Raw genomic sequence first — 16,599 nt, 5'->3', positions numbered from 1 at the left:
CTGCACACATGCGTGGGTGTAGCAGCGTAACACAGTGGTTTTAAAGCTAGCTGGGCAAGAGCTGCTGCCCTGTCATTTACAAGCGGCATGACCTGAGGAGATTTAATTAACTCCTTCAAATCCAATTTCCTCACCTATAAAACAAGATGAGAATGCTTGCCTTGCAAGATTGATGAAAGAATCAGATGTGAGGTTTGTAAAGCATGGCAATGGTAGGCACTCAATCAAGAGTGAGTGACTGTGCTTCTTTATGTTCATAATGGTCTAGAAAAGTTTCTGGAGGACATAGATTACAGGCAGGCCTGGAGCAAGGATGGGATGGAGATGGATGGAAAGAGAAGAAGGGTAGTCTGGAGGAAGAACAGGACATTGAGAGCGTGTACCTGGAAAAGCTGGCAGCACACTGGTGTCACTGAGGGAGGCTACCTGGAGCGGTAGTTTCCTGAAGGCGCAAAGGTAAATGGGACCTGAGTTAGAGGACTTGAAATGCTAAGGGATTCTGGCTTCTCCGGGAAGTCAGCAGGGAATCATGGAGGTTCAGAGGAAGCAGAAAAATCTCCCTCTGGGCCCCCTTTGTTCCTCAGCCTGACCTTGACCACACCCGGACTTCCTTTGAACTTGGAAGCTCTCAGTTTTTACAGTATTTATAGTTCCCCTTACGTTTCACAAGGAGCTCCTGGACTTCCTGTGCCCAGGACAGCTGCAGCCGGCCTCTCCCCCAGCTCCCGGGGAGCAGCTGAAAGGCTGCGCACGGCAGAAACCCTCCCCTGACGGCGAAGAAGCAAATGATTTTAAGGATGAGCTGTCACAGAGGGAAGCAAGTCCCCTTCAACCTCCTTTGTCGAATAAATGCTACCTGTGAATCAGAGGCGCTTGGGCCGTGACTCACCCCGCACGAGGCTCGGTGGAGAAGGCTGTCTGTCTGCCAGCACGTCCGGGGGCGCGGTGCCAGGCCGCCAGCGGCCTTGGCTTGTGGGGAGGGGCTGTGCTTTCCACGGCCCAGCGGGCCCCGGGGCGGCTGGCACAGGAGCCCAGGAGGTGCCTGCGAGGTTTCCTTCCACAGGAGGCAGCAGAGCCGGGGGAGCGGTTCCCCACGGCTTTCGGAAAGCAGGAGCACGCGAGCTAAAACTCCCCGGAGTCCCGCCGATCTTAACCAGTGGTTGGGGAGTCCCTCCAGGAAGTCTGCATCCTCCTGCCCAGTTAGGTGGCTACGTGCATTTTGTGGGGCGAGGACCCCTAGTTTTATTGAGCTACTTTCGGTCCTAAAACTCCCCCCACCCCCCACGCCGCATGCCTCGATCACGTCTAAACTCATTTGGCCCCGAGAGCGTGACTGAGTGACTTGCCAGGAGTTACCACCAGTGCGCAGCTGAGAAGAGGGTGGAAGCAAAGTCTCCAGGTTCCCCCCTGCTGCCCTGGCCCCACGAAAGAGCCTAAAATAAAATGATAGCCTATGATGTTCCGAACACCACCTCCGCGACGGAAATTACGTGTCAAGGACTACTTGGAACATCTTTATGCTGCCAGCCCCTCTCCTCCACCTTCCAGTTAACCCCTTCCCCCACAGCCCACACACCTGTCTGGCCGGCTTCCTGTTAAGAGGACAGCATGCTCTGGGCGACAGGCATTTGTGATGGGAGGATTGCTGAGTCTGGCTCCCTGATTGTCAAGCAGCTGGCGGGGAGGGGAGTGGACATGGGATAGTGGCTGAGTTTCTGGCCCTCTTGGCTGTACACTCAGGGGAAACAGCAGGTTGAGAGTGAGCAGAGAAATGGGAGCCCTCTGGGGATCTAGAAGTCATTGTTCCTTTTTTTCCCCCACTTGTTTGGGCAGCTGGGGGTCACTGGGCCCTCACCTCCCAGGGACATCATCATAGTTGTATTGATAGACAGCCTACACTCTGGGGGCTGATAGCTTGGGTTGGAATCCTGGCTCCATCACATTTTATTGATGTAATCTTGGGCAGTCTCTTAACCTTCTAGACCTTGGTCTTCTCAGATGTAAATGAACATACTGGTGCCCGCCTTTGGCAAAGACGGATATGTGCCAACTACTCACACACAGGCTGACTGTCCTTCCCAGCCCAGCCTCCCTTGCTCATAGGTCTCTATGGGACTGAATTCTCCAGTGAACAGAATGTGAGGGGAGTGATGTGCACTAATTCCAGGCCTGGCCCATGAGAAATTCCTGGGTGACCCTCCACATTCCCTCTCATCCTATCCCCCATCTACGGGTGCCTAAGAGGACCCTGAAGCGCTGGAGGTGATGGAGCCCCCAGATGGAAGGAGCCTGGGTCCCCTGAATCACCATGTGGAAGGCTGCTGGCCAAATACCTGCATGAACTATTACTTGAGTGAAAAACAAACTTGTATTGTATTAAGAAGCTGAGAATTAGAGTGGCTTGTATAGCAGTTAGCCTACTTCGTAAAGTTGTTGTAAGAATTAAATGAACATCTGCAAAGCACAAAACAGTCCCTGGAATATTTTTATAAATGAGCTATATACCTGATTGCTATTATCATGATAGATGGTTGGATGGATAGATAACTAGGTACTGAGAGAGAGAAAGAGAGAGACCAAGAGAATTATGTTTAGGAGTTGCAAAGGTGTTGGGCACCAGAGTCTTTTTTTCCCAGTTTACTGAGATGTAATTAACACACAGCACTGTATAAATTTAAAGAATACAGTCTAATGATTGGATTTACATGTACTGTGAAATGATTACCACAGTAAGTTTAGTTAACATCCACCATCTCATATAGATATTATAAAGAAGAAGAAAGAAAATTCTTTCCTTCCTTTTGAGAAGAACTCTTGTGATCTACTCTCTTAACTTGTGAATATACCATCCAGCAGTGCTACATGTAGTCATCACGTTGTGCATGCATCCTAGGACTTACAGCTGAAAGTTTGTACATTTTGACCACCTTTCATCCAAGTCCCCCTCCCCTCCTCACCCCCCAGTAGCCACAAATATTACCTTTTTTCTATGAGTTTGTGTTTTGGGGTTTTTTCTTTTTAGATTCCACATATAAAAGTCAGATCATATAGTATTTGCCTTTCTCTATCTGACTTATTTCACTTATACCAGAGTCTTATTTCTTAGATTACTGCCAATATAATATTAAAAATATGTTTTTAGTATCCAGCTGTAGAATTTGCATTTGGGGAGCAAAAATGGCATTGTAGAAAAATACACTGAAGCATTTATGAGTACATTCCTATATTTCCTGAAGAAAAACAAAAGCCTATCACTTTCCTCAAAGAGATGGAGCATGGATGAGACAAATTTTTTTCAACCAAAGATATTCATGCAAAAATAATAGTTTGCTTTTCCATTCCAATAATTATTAAAATCACTTGCTTATTGGGAAATATGAAGGAAGGAAGGAAGGTCATAACTGAGCTGCCTCAGAGGTAGCTCCCTCTCCAGTTGTTGGCATTTCCCTGGCAGTGCTGTGTCTCTGTCCCAGTCACAAAGGCTTAAACGCCAAAGTCATCATTAGGTTTTTTCTTGACTATTAAAATGGCCTCCTATTGGCCAACCTGCCCCTAGTTTCCTCCCCATGCCTCCCTACCCACCCCCAAACCTATCCACCACACTCTGCCCAAGACAGTTGCCCCCAAATCCTCCTTTGTCACTACCCTCTCTCTCCTGCTCTAAACCCTGCATGGCTCTTGGGTGCTTCCCACAGAGACTCTCAAACTTTTCTAGAGAAGAGCCATAGTGATAATCATAGAAGAGAACAAACTCTGTCATCCATTCTTTAATTATTGATACAATTTATTCTAATAACATTTCCGAGCACCTGCAATGAACCACAGGATACAACAGTGAAAAAGCAGGCAAGAAGTCTCTGCCCTCATGGAGCTTACACTAGAGGACAGGAAGATACAGAATGAATGAATAAATAAGTTAAATCATGGTACATTAAGTGGTGATAAGCATAAGGAAAACATTAATTAGGAATGAGTAATAGTAGGTACCAGGTGTGGGTGTAGGAGGATGCTATTTTAAATAAGGTGATCAGGGAAGGACTCAATGAAAAGTGATATTTAAGCCAAGACCTGAGAAGATGAGGGAGTAAGAAATGTGCAGAGCTGAGGGAGAGAATTCCAGAAGGAAGAAATTTGACCCAAGAGCAGGCCTGGTATGTTTGAGGAGCAGCAAGGAATCCAGCAGGACTGGCATGGTCTGAGTAGGGAGAAAGAAGACACTAGATGAAACGGAGGTTTGAAAACCATCAGATGGAGTTTGGCTTTTCCCCTGAGTGAACTGGGAAGACATTGGAGGGCTCCAAACAGAGGACTGAATGGCATGGTCTGACTTATGTACTGAAGTGATAGTTCTGGTTGCTTGCTGAAAAATAGCCCATAGTGAGCAAAGGCAGAAGCCAGGAGACCAGTTAGGAGCCTAAGAGAGTGTGAGCAAGAGACGATGGATGACGGACACTTAGACCAGGGGTGGAACGAGTGGCAATTCTAGATGTGGGGTGCACACAGAGCCAATTTGCTGATTGATCAGATGTGGGGGCGAAAAGAGGAGTCAATCATGACTCCATAGTGTGAAGCCTAAAAATATAAACAATGGAGTTGTTGTTTAATGAGATGGGAGAAGAAACGGTTTATTGTGGGAAGATTAGGAGTTCCCTTTTTGGGTGTGTTAGGTATGAGATGCATATTAGAATTAGATACATCCAAGTGAGGATGTCAAGTATGTAGTTGGAATTCAGGGGAAAGGTCCAGGCTGTAGACAGCAATTTGGGAGCTGTCAGCATACAGACTGGCTGAGGTCACCATACCAGATCATGTGAATAGAGCAGTCATCCAAGGGCTGAGACCTGGGCTGTCCCACCCTCTTGCGTGGTCTGTGAAAGAGAAGAACCATCAGAGATGGAAAAGGAATGGCCACTGTGAGAGATGAGACCCTAGAGGGATGTGGGATCCTAGAAGCCAACCGAAGAGAGTGCTTCCAGGAGGAGAGGCTGATAAACTACATCACATTCCGCAGTGGTCACCTCAGCTGAGGGCAGATCATTGACCACTGGATTTAGCAACATGGAAGCTACTAGGGACCTGACAAGATCAAAGTGGGAGCAAAACACTGATGGGGTGTGTTCAAGAGAGACCAGGATGAGGAGAAGGAGAGACAGTACATTTAAACACAACCCTTTGAACGAGTGTTGCCATTAAGGAAGCCAATTAAAGGGGCCACAGCTGGAGGAGAATATGGGGTCAGGAAAGGGCTTTCCTTAAGATGGGAGAAATGTCATCATTTTTGTATGTCACCGGAAAGTTGGAGGTGCATTGGCTAAAGCAGCCTGCCCTAAGCATAAAACTTCTTAGAAGTCTTAAAGATTCACATCAGTTTTCCCTTTTATTCTGAAGAATATCTATTTTAATTTACAAGTAATCAATCCTTCCAAAATCTTTGAGTAAAACTGACCCTCCCAAAAAAGTACACTATATTTTTCCTATCGCCCTGCAAGTACTCATAGGATATACATGCCCCATTCTGAGAAGTGGCTTCAGATTAGGGCCTGGCTGTATAGCCTGTCTTTCCAGGCCCCCAGTACCCTGAACACAGCTCCTTTCCTGGCCTCCTTCTCCCTCCACACTAACACATACACACTATTCCGGCCAGAGTAGTCTGTAGCCTTCCTACATTTCCAGGCAATGGGCCTATTAAGGAGGTAGTTCTGTGACTAAAAATCAAAATTTTGCCTTTCTCCCAAGTCAAAAAGTTCAAACTCTAACCAGCTTTTAAATAAAAGTTTTTCTTTTTTTTTTCCCTCCATTATCCTTAAAAATTACCAACATTTAACATCAACCAGAAGACTTGGAGAACCAAATAATGTGAAACTGGCTGGAGAAGCCAAGAGAGTGGGTGTTTCCAAGAGGGAGGGAGTCAGAACCAGTGAGGGATGTGGCCAGGAAAGCCTGAAGTGTGTGGAGTGACTCCTCCAGTGGTGAATTGACCCCTCTCTGCCAAGAGATATGCAGGGGCCACACAATCTGTGTCCATCAGGATTCCTCGTGTGCTGTGTGTCAGGAGTCCCATTCAAACTCACTAGCGAAAAGTGGGGATTTACTCCCTTCTATAACTAGAATGTTTAAAGGAGGTGAATTGGCTCAGACGTGACATGATGTCATTAAGGATACACCTCTTTGTCTCCGTGTGCCTCTGTGTTGACTTCATTCTCAGACAGGCTCTTTCTAGTGGCAATAAAGGCAGATGCCAGCAGTTCCAGACTCTCTTGCTTCACAGCACCTGAAATCTCAGAAGGACAGAGTCTGTCTCTTTCCTAATAGTTCTAGCAGGCTCTGGGAAAATTTGATTGGCCCATCTTAGGTCATGTCACTTTTCCTGGACCAGTCATGTGGCCCGGTAGATGCAGAGCTCTGAGTAGTTAGGCCAGAGTCATATGCCTCCATCCTTGAGGTTGGAGGTGAGATCTTGTTGACTGAGGATGAGGGAGATGTTGTCCTCAAAGGAAAATTGATGTGCTGTTGCCAAAAGGAAGGGGGAATGCATATTAGGTGCAAAAAGAAATACTGATCTCTATTCTATACTAATAATGTCAATTTATTTTTGAAGGAAAAACTCCTATTTTAGTCAAGAATTATCATTGATTAGCTATTCATATTTTTCTAGCTTTTTTGTTACTTCTTTGGAGCTTGAAATTAATTTTTTTAAATAAGAAAATAAGCCAAATGAAACTACCAAGATGAAATCAGTAGACAAAACCGAACATTATTGAAACGGAAATCAACAGAATAATGAAAGGATAAATAAATTCAAAACTGAATTACTTTCAAAGAATAATAAATAGATTTTATGAGCTTTACATTTATAAATAAAAAAGAAACACACCACATATACAGAAGTGATTAAAAGTCATAAATGGATGTATAATGGAAAAAATGAAGGAAATGTATGATTTTTTGAAACAAAATATAAAATATCAAAATTAATCATAAAAGAATTAGAAAAGTCAAATGTTAATTACCGTAGAGGAAATGGAAAAGGTGACTTTAAAACCACCATTGGTACCGATGGCATAGTGGTTGAATTTTAACTTTTAAAAATAAATAATTAAATGTTACTTAAATAATTCTAGGCCATGGAAAAATGTTAAAAGTCCTATAATTTGATATTAAAAGAGAAAATCAACTAATCAACTACACATAAATGCAAAACGTGAAAACAAATCGGCCAACAGACTCCAGCAATGAATCAGAAGAATAATTTCATGATTGAGTTTGTACTCCAATAATTCAAGGTTAGTTTAGTATCAGAAAATCTATCAATATAATTAATTCCTACAACATTTTCCCAAGTATCTATTAATACTTAACAAAAGACCTCAAACCTGTGGCTTCAGTAAATAACAATGTATTATTGCTTGTGATTCTGTAGTTTGGCTGGGCTCAGCTGGGCTGTTCTGCCCCACAGGCTGTTGCTGAGTCACTCAAAATGCTGTGATTGTCTTTGACTGGGAGTTCAGCTGGGGCTAGAACATTCAACATGGCCTCTCATCACTCAGTAGGTTAGCCTAATCTTTATTACATCATAGTTCCTGGCTTCTAAGGGTGAGTGTTCCAAGAAGACCAATTCCATTGTGCAAGTGCTTGTTAAGCTCTGACTGCAGCATGCTTGCTAATATCCAACTGGCTGAAGTCACGTGAAGAACTCCACAGGGGTGGGAATACTGGGAAGTGTGGTTCATCGGCGTCACCCAGGTAACAGTTTACCACAACATTGAAAGAGAAAAATCATAGGACCCTACCAATGAGTGCCAAAAACACATTTGATAAAATTTAGCAGCCATTTCTAATAAAAAACTAGGTAAAAGAGGTGTGGAAACCAAGAGCAAACATTTATATTGAGTTATATGAAATCACCAATGTTCAATTCTTTCAGACCTGTAAAACAACAATTGCATATGGCTCAATTTAACATTAACTTAAATGGCAGAGTCCTGAAACTATTTCTATTAAAATCAGGAACTTGAAAGGAAAGCCATAATCATCATTACTATTTAACAATGTCTGGGTTCTAATAAACGCATTGAGACAAGAGTATTAAATAACTGGTATAAATGTTGGAGGAGTCTAAACAATCTCTAATTGCTGATGATATTGTCATATACTTAGGAAACTCAAGACAATTTTATAAAATACTACTAGAATTAATAAAAGAATTGAATGTGTTCTCTCTTCTTTGAGTAAGTACCTGAAAAAACAAAACAGGAAATAATGTTTCATTCACAATAAAGTCAAAACTTTTGTAGAAATAAAATGATAAGGAGGACATTTAACTATAACATCAAAGTATCTAAGCCACAATCTTAACAAATTGAAGAATATTTCATAGTCTTGGTTGAGAACATAACATAATTAAAAAAAAAAATCCATCCTCCCCAAATTAAGATACAAATCTAACGCGATTACAGTTGGAATGCCAGCAATGTTGGGAAGGTGAGAGATTGGATAAAATTGTCTTAAAATTTATATAGAAGGATAAATGCCTGAGAATAGCTAAGAGAAAATTTTAAATAGGTAAAAATTTAAATTAAAATTAAGAGAAAAATTCTACAGTGAAAAAATTTTTCCCATTCTTGTCCCACACCTGCCCAGGTCCATCTCACCCCCACCCACCCAGAGTTTCCTTATATACATACAAGTGGATTCAAATACAGAATCTTGTTTTTCCCTATGTTTTACATAAAGAGTTGCATATTACTCATTCTGAACCTTGTTTTTTGCTAAATCTCCAAGAAATGTGTAGCTTAAAAAGAACGTTTTGATCCTTTGTTATATAGCTGTTTCATGTTTGTTTAACTAGTCCTCTAGTATTGAAAACTGAGGTTGTTTCTAATACTTTGTTACTACAAACAATGTTGCAGGTATGTGTGTGTATGTGTGTGTGTGTGTGTGTGTGTGTGTGTGTGTGTATGCACACATTTTCTCCTTAATAAAAATATATCTGTAGAATAACTTCCCAAAAGTACAATCTTGCCGGGAATATGCATTTGACATATTGCCAAATTGCCCTACATAGGGGTTATGCTCTTACCAGAAATGAATGAGAATGTGTTTGCCCAGAGTCTCATCAACACGGGGTGTTATAAAACATTTGGATTACTGCCAGTTTAAGAGGTGAAAAACAGTATCTCAGCATAGTATATTTGCACTTTTTTTTCTTATTAGGAGTGAGACTGAGCATCTTTTAAGAGACATTTGTATTTTCTTTTCAAAAATTTTTCATAGTCTGCTCATATTTCCTCTGGGTTGAAGGATAGACAAATGAATCAATGGAACAAAATAGAGAGTCCTGAATGGAACTAACCATATACTTTTAGTTTCATTTAAGACAAAAGTGAGCTTTCACCTCTAGACAAGACAAATTTATAGACATTGAAAGCAGACCTGTGGTTGTGTAGGCTAGAGGATGAACAGGCATAAGAAAAATTTTTGGGGTGATGGAAATGATCTTTAGCCAGATTGTGGTGATGATTGCTAAACTCTATTAACTTACTAAAATCACTTAATGATGGGTGAATTTTGTGGTGTGTGAATTATATCTCAATAAATGTTTTTAAAAGTGATTTTTCAATCCAGTGGGAAAAATTAGGTATTAAATAAGGATGCTAGAACAACTGACTATGCAGCCAGAAGAAAATTTAAATGGACCCCTCTTTTACCCCATATGCAAAAATGAATTCTAGGTGGGTTAAAGACCTAAATGTAAAAAATTAAAACAACAATAATACTAGAACATCACATGCAAAATCTAGGGTGGGTGATAAGACCTTTTCATTAAGACCAGAAACTCAGAAGCTATAAAAGGACACATAGGTATTTGAGAAAATGAAAATGAGAAACGTTTGGAAAAGATACCATAAACTAAGTGAACAGATGAAGAGCAGATTGGGGATTTGGGGAGGACTGGCCACTCAAAGATCAGACAGAGAGTAAATAGCTAGAATATACAAAAAAAAAAAAAAGTCTTATAAAACAAATATATAAGGCAGGGGTAAACATCACAACAGAAGGCAGAGAAAACTGAGAAAGGGATATGAATAGGCAATTCACAAAAAAGCAGTCCCAGGTGGCCAATAAGTATGTGAAAAGAGGCTCAAATCCGTGTGAAATCAAGGAGACAAAATCACAATAAGACATCAGTTTGCACAGATCAGATGGGAAAATTAGAGACCGACGACCCTTACTGTTAAAGAAGTGGGGATTTTCATACATGCCTGGTTGGAAAGCAATACAGCAACATCTGTTACGATTACAAATACATACATCTTTCACTCAGAAATCTCACTCCCAGGAATCTGTCTCTTAGGAACGAAAGCTTCCAAACCCGAGGGTGTGTTTACACGGAAGTGGACTGCATTATAAACAGTAGTAAAATCAAACAAACAAAAACCCCAAACCTGGAAACAAAGTGAAGATCATGGGAATGGCTGAATAAAGGATAGTTCTGCCACCCCATAAAGTTATATGTGGCCATTAAAAAGAGCAAATTGGAGCGGAGAGGGTATAGCTCAGTGGTAGAGCACATGTTTAGAAAGCACAAGGTCCTGGGTTCAATCCCCAGTACCTCTATTAAGATAAAAAAAATAAACCTAATTACCTCCCCTCCAAAACAAACAAAAAAGAATAAATTGGAGCTAAACCAAGTGAATTAAGAGAGATTCCATCAGGTGTTGGAGAAAACAAAAATCAAGATACACAAAAATATAAAAATAATAAAATAATGATAAACAACTTAAACATGTATCTGTATAACTGTACATGGATGTTTATAGATGATTGTATGAATATGGAGAAGAAATAATGGGAGGATAATGTCTTAGTCAGCTCCAGCTGCTATAACAAAATACCTAGATGGGTAACTTAATCAACAGACACTTACTTCTCACAGTCCTACAGTCTGACATCCAAGATCAAGGTGTTGAAAGATTCGATTCTTGGTAAGTGTCCTCATCTAATCCTAATTACCTCCCAAAGATTCCGCCTCCTACCTAATACCATCACAATCGGAGTTAGGACTTCAACTTGTGGATTTGGAGGGACACGCACATCCCCTCCGTAACAGATATATGTTCTAAATTGTTGATACTGGTTGCCTGGGATACCAACGGTGCATCGGGGGCACTACAGAACAACCAAAACAGAAAAGAAAGAAAATGAAGAAAATAAATCATAAGATTTATCTGTTAAAGTAAATTTATCTTTTATCAGCAGATTTCAGTGCACCCGACCGATAGCTGTTGCATGGAAGATTTCCCTGTTTTCAAAATGGAGACATGCAGGCTCAGAGAGGATTACTTCCCGAGCCAGGGCCCCACAGCAAGGCAATTACTGAACCATAAATACCACCCAAGCCTCCAGACTTTCCCATGGCTTGAATGGGAACCATTCCCAGATAAATATAACCAAGTTATTAGCATGAAATGGATGAAGGCAAACATACAAATGACAAAGGCTGGGCTTCACAGCCTGAGAGTTTAGAACTGGCCCTGTGACTTATCCAGTTACCCAGAATTATCCAGTGCGACTTTGCCAGGTGGAGGTGAAGGTGGCTGCCTCTCTGCGCTTCCGAAAAAAACAGAACAAATGAGGTTGTGGCTGGAGCCGCGTGAACCAGCTCCATTGTCCCGCTCCCAGTTGTCTCCAGCCCATTTGTGGCAAACAGGGCATTTGGAGGGATTAACAAGGAGTAGGAGTGGGTGAGCAGATGCAACAGATTAGAGAGGAAATCTGTTCCTGGGTGGCTCTTGGCAAGCTGGTGGGTTTCTGGCAGAACAGTGGAGAGAGAGGATGCTTGGGGAAAGGAGGAGAGGAAAAGGTCTCTTTTTCCTTTTTTGATTTTGCAAGTCCTTCTGGACAGAAAATTTTACCGCTTGCATATCTTCAGTAAACTGCCGCTATATTATAAATAAAGGGAAGGAGGGAGGTGAGTTAGGAAATGGAATTTTCTGGAATTCAGTGGATTCAAATGAATTCAGATGGAATCCAATGGGACCTACTCTTTCAGTGGACTTGTCTCTGAGGGCCCAGAGATCTAACTCCTTTTTTGAAAATGCATTTTTCTGTGTTATTATAAAGTTTACAACTTGTGATCTCTGACAGCAATCGTGGGCATTTACCCTGGCCTCTGAGAGTCCGTCTGGGGTGGGACTCTCTCCCCAGTCTTTCACCTGCGGGGAGTTGGCGGACCTCAGCTAAATCAGAGCAACCTCAAAGAGCAGGGAGGCAATCTATCCCACTGCCTGGGGCTGGGGCTCCGATCGGCCACAATGACCAGGCAGGACTGAGGCCGGCTTTGGCTGAGCAGCTGCAGAAGAGGTCAGCCCCCAGGCGTGGGGGCCCCTTGTCCCCTTCCTCGACCACAAACAGCCCCACTTTGCTAGCACCGCACTAGTAAAAGGAGCTCTTAAATAAACGGGAAGTGGCAGACACAGTCCAGAGGGCAAGATTTATTTTTATTTAGAAAGGTTGAAGAGGAAAAATTTAAACCTAATTTAAATATTTACTCAGAGAGGAGCTCAGCTAAACCGCTGAAACTTTCTAACCTTGACTCAGGACGAGAAGCTGAAGATTGCTTTTCTGAAGTCAGCCACAGGCAACAGAGAAACACCCCCGACTGAAAGAAAGAAAGAGGGTGTGAAGATTCAGGAGATGCATGCAGTCAATTTACAGTTTGAGATCGCGTGGTCCACCTCCTCATCCCACAGATGCTTGATTGGACTTGCTGTGCGACTCCAGGCGAATTACTTAGCTGTTCTCAGCCCTGGTGCTTTCATCTGTTACAGATGGAGGGGAAAGTAGCTGTCTCATAGACCTCTTATGAGATTAAAAAAGCGAGAATGTAAAGTCTTGGCACACAGGAGGGGCTTAATAAAAGTAAGCTATGAGGACTTAACTCCACACGAAGCCTAGGAAAGAAGCTACAGGTTCCTGGACTCCCTTAGATGAAGATTCAGTGAGTCTGAGAAAAGGCCCAGGGCTCTGTATCTTGAACATGCTCTCCAGGATTTTCTACTGGGCAACCAGGTTTGGAAACCAGGGTCTCGTGACCTCAGGCAGAAGTGGCCCCAGGCCCCTACCGTGGATGCCAGCAGGATTCTCACCCCGTGGTCCTCATGCAGATTTAGCATCACGGCTTCAGAGACCCATGGATGCCTAGCAGATGTACTGAACTGAGTACTTCCTCATCTCACTACTCCAGCCCTGTCCCCTCCCTTCCTGCAGCCTCAGTCACAGTCACTCCGGATGCAAGCTTGTGCTGTCTGTCCCCTCCCCCCCATATCCCAAGACTTGTCACACCGTTTCTTTCCTCCAGACCTCTGTCTCCCAGCTTCCCCTCTTGCAACACTGTGGACGCCCATGCACAGGCAGAGAGGCCTTGACAAAGACTAAATCAGGCCCCCAGGCCTCCTGCTCCTCCATCTCTCACCTCCCCGGGCTGCCTCACACTAGGTTTCAGCCCCAGCCTCCCTCCCTCCCACCTGCACACACGCGAACACTCCAAGCCTGGGCCTGACTCTGGGCCTTGGTGCTGGCTCTCAGCGGAGCCTGGAACACCTGTGCTCTCCCCCGTCACCCCCAGCCTTCCCGCAGCTGCTGCTCATCCAGGTCTCTGCTTACAGGCTGTCTCTGCAGAGAGGTAAGCTCTGACTGCCACAGCCAAAGGGACCAACTCTGTGACATTTGGCAGGCTGCTCAGCTTTTCCAGAACTCAGTTTCCTCACCTGCAAAATGGGGATAATAACAGTAATTCTTAGGGTTGCTAGGAAGATCTTATGAGTTTCAATGTAAAATTTTAAAATTTTTACATTAAAAATGTTTTTCCTGTTTTATTAAGATATAATTGACATAGAACGTGATGTTCATTTAAGGTGTACGATATAATGATTTGATACATGTATATATTGCAAAATGTGTACCACAATAGGTTAACATCCATCACTTCACATAGTCACATTTTTTTTCTTGTGATGAGAGCTTTTACAATGTGCTGTCTTAGCAACTTTCAAGTATACAGTACGGTATTGTTAACTATAGTCCCCACGCTATACGTTATGTCCCCAGAAATTCTTTATCTTATAACTGGAATTTTGTACCTTTGGACCACCTCCACTCATTTCCTCCACCCTCTACCCACCATTGCTGGCAACCACCAATCTGTTCTCTGTATTTAAGAATTCAGTTTTTTAGATTCCACATACAAGTAAGATCATACAGTGTTTCTCTTTCTCTGATTTATTTCACTTAGTGTAATGCCCTCAAGTTCTGTCCATGGCATTGAAAATGGTAAGATTTCCTTCTCTTTCATGGCTCAATAATATATATGTAATAAATTATACTTTATGGTTTTATATACTTATATATTATATTATATATAAAATATATTTTATGCCTTAGTAATATATATATCATACATTTTCTCTTTGCATCCATCTATGGAAAATGTACATTGTTTAAACAAGTGCCAGGCACTTAGTAAGTGCTCAATAAAAGTAAGGTGTTAGCTCATATTTGTCTCGTGGAATTACAATAATTTACTTCGGCACCTTCCATGGAGTGTGAGATTGCGGGGAGCCTTACTCATCTTACTATTCAGGCCAACTGGCAGGGTGTCTGGCATAAAGAAGACACCTCTACTGAGATGAATAATGTACCCCAAAATTCATGTCCACACAGAGCCCCCGAATGTGACCTTATTTGGAAATAGAATCTGCAGATGCAGTTAGTCTAGGTGAGGTCATCCTGGATTAGGGCAAACCTAAATCCAAGGGCTGGTGTCCTTCTAAGAGGCCACATGATACGTACGGACACAGACACAGACACAGAGGGAGGAGAACCATGGGATGGCAGAGGCAGAGACTGGACAGATGTGAGGAATGCCAAAGGGTGTCGGAAAGAGCCAGAAGCCGGCATGAGGCCAGGGTCACCCCCCGGAGCCTTCAGAGGGAGCCTGGCCCCGCTGGTGCCTGGACTTCAGACTTCTGTCCTCCAGAACTGCGAGGGAAATTTCTGTTGTTGTAAGCTACCCAACTGGCTTCTTGCGATGGCAGCCCTAGGAAACTAAAACATCAGCCAGAAACTGCCGACTGAGAGAGAGAGGAATTCAAAGTCACCCTGCTCCGAGTCCCCCATACACTGACTCCCACGCGGGAGCAAAGGCTTCTCTTCTCTTTTCCCTGTAACATTCCAGGGAGCTCTTCAGGGCGCTGGCAGACAGGGTCCCCTCGGGAGATACAGCTGGGAGCCAGAGTCCTTCCCACTCTGGACGTAGAAATGGGGAGACCAGGAACCACCCTGCCTCAGCCAAGGTCAGCCCAACGTAAACCAAGCCACTATTTGCCATCAAGACAGTGATGTCTGTCCAAGGAAGGAGGAAGGTCTTCCACAACGAAAGTGGCTGAAATCCATCCATTGGTTCCGCATCACTGAGCGAGTGCCCCCGAGTGCCAGGTACTGAGTGAGCGTGACTCTGAGCTCCCGCCACCACTGCTCTGCCCTCTCCTGGGAAACCTCTCATTTTCTCTCCCGAATCTTTGCTATTTATATATACTGAGCTGCCTCATTTTCCCAAGGGGCTCATTTGGCAAAGATAAAAATGGCTTGGCAAAACCAAGACCAAAATACGTTTCTGATGAGAACCGCCCACCCTTCAATGTGCCACTTGCTGGGGGAGTTTATTCTCTCCCATCCACGGGGCACTTTATCAGTTCACCCAGGACACAAGAGCATGCAGCCCCTGTGAGTTTCTCTTTCTGAATCTTGGATTCTTGGCCTTTTAAGATCAACCCCTGCATTCTCTAGGCCAGGTCCTAAGTTGAGACCTATTTACAGAATATATCAGGGAACAATGGAGACTAATAAAAATAATCACAGTTGTTTCCACTGAGTGTTTACTCTGCACCAGACACCATGAGTTTTATTTAATGTTCATTACATTCCCTAAGGACTATTATTAACCCAACGTTGGTGATGGGGAAACTGAGGCACGGGGAGGTTGAATAATTTATCCAAAGTTACACAGTGAACAAGGGACAAGTGACAAGCCAGATGGTGATGATGGCAGTCTGGCCCCAGAGCCCAGGCTCCAGCCACTGCTGATAGCATGGCTGAAGGACACATCTTTGCAAGAAGCATAGCATGCTATCATTAAGGACCCAGAAACGATTCCTGGAGGGGAGGGTATAGAGCGCATGCTTAGCATGCACGGGGTCCTGGGTTCAATCCCTAGTACCTCCTCTAAAAATAAATAAACCTAATTACCAAAAATGATTCCTCTGAGATCTTACCCTGTGTGTTGTGTTCCTAAAAATAACTAATATCAATTTTCTGAGCAATAATCCACTGGAAACCTTTATTGAAGCATAGAAGAATGTGGAATTTGGAGTCAGTTAGACATAGATTCCATTCCTGGCTCTGCCTTCACTAGAAATGTAACCTTGAGCAAGCTACTCAGCCTCTCTGGACCCTGGTTTCTCCATCTGTAAAGTGATGGCATTTACAAGCTGCCTGGCGCATAGGAGGCACTCAGCATTTTAGTTCTGTCAGTTCCCTCTG

At 43.2% G+C, this 16,599-nt stretch overlaps 1 non-coding gene across 1 annotated transcript; it reads left to right on the top strand.

Annotated features, from left to right (window-relative positions):
• Positions 1–10,544: 10,544 nt before the first annotated feature.
• Positions 10,545–10,617, top strand: TRNAS-AGA (transfer RNA serine (anticodon AGA)). Its single transcript has one exon. It is a non-coding gene; the product is annotated as a tRNA-Ser (tRNA).
• Positions 10,618–16,599: the final 5,982 nt, after the last annotated feature.

This window comes from Camelus dromedarius, chromosome 1 (assembly GCF_036321535.1).
Source record: "Camelus dromedarius isolate mCamDro1 chromosome 1, mCamDro1.pat, whole genome shotgun sequence".
Classification (NCBI taxonomy): domain Eukaryota; kingdom Metazoa; phylum Chordata; class Mammalia; order Artiodactyla; family Camelidae; genus Camelus; species Camelus dromedarius.
This window is presented reverse-complemented; position numbering and strand designations above follow the sequence as displayed.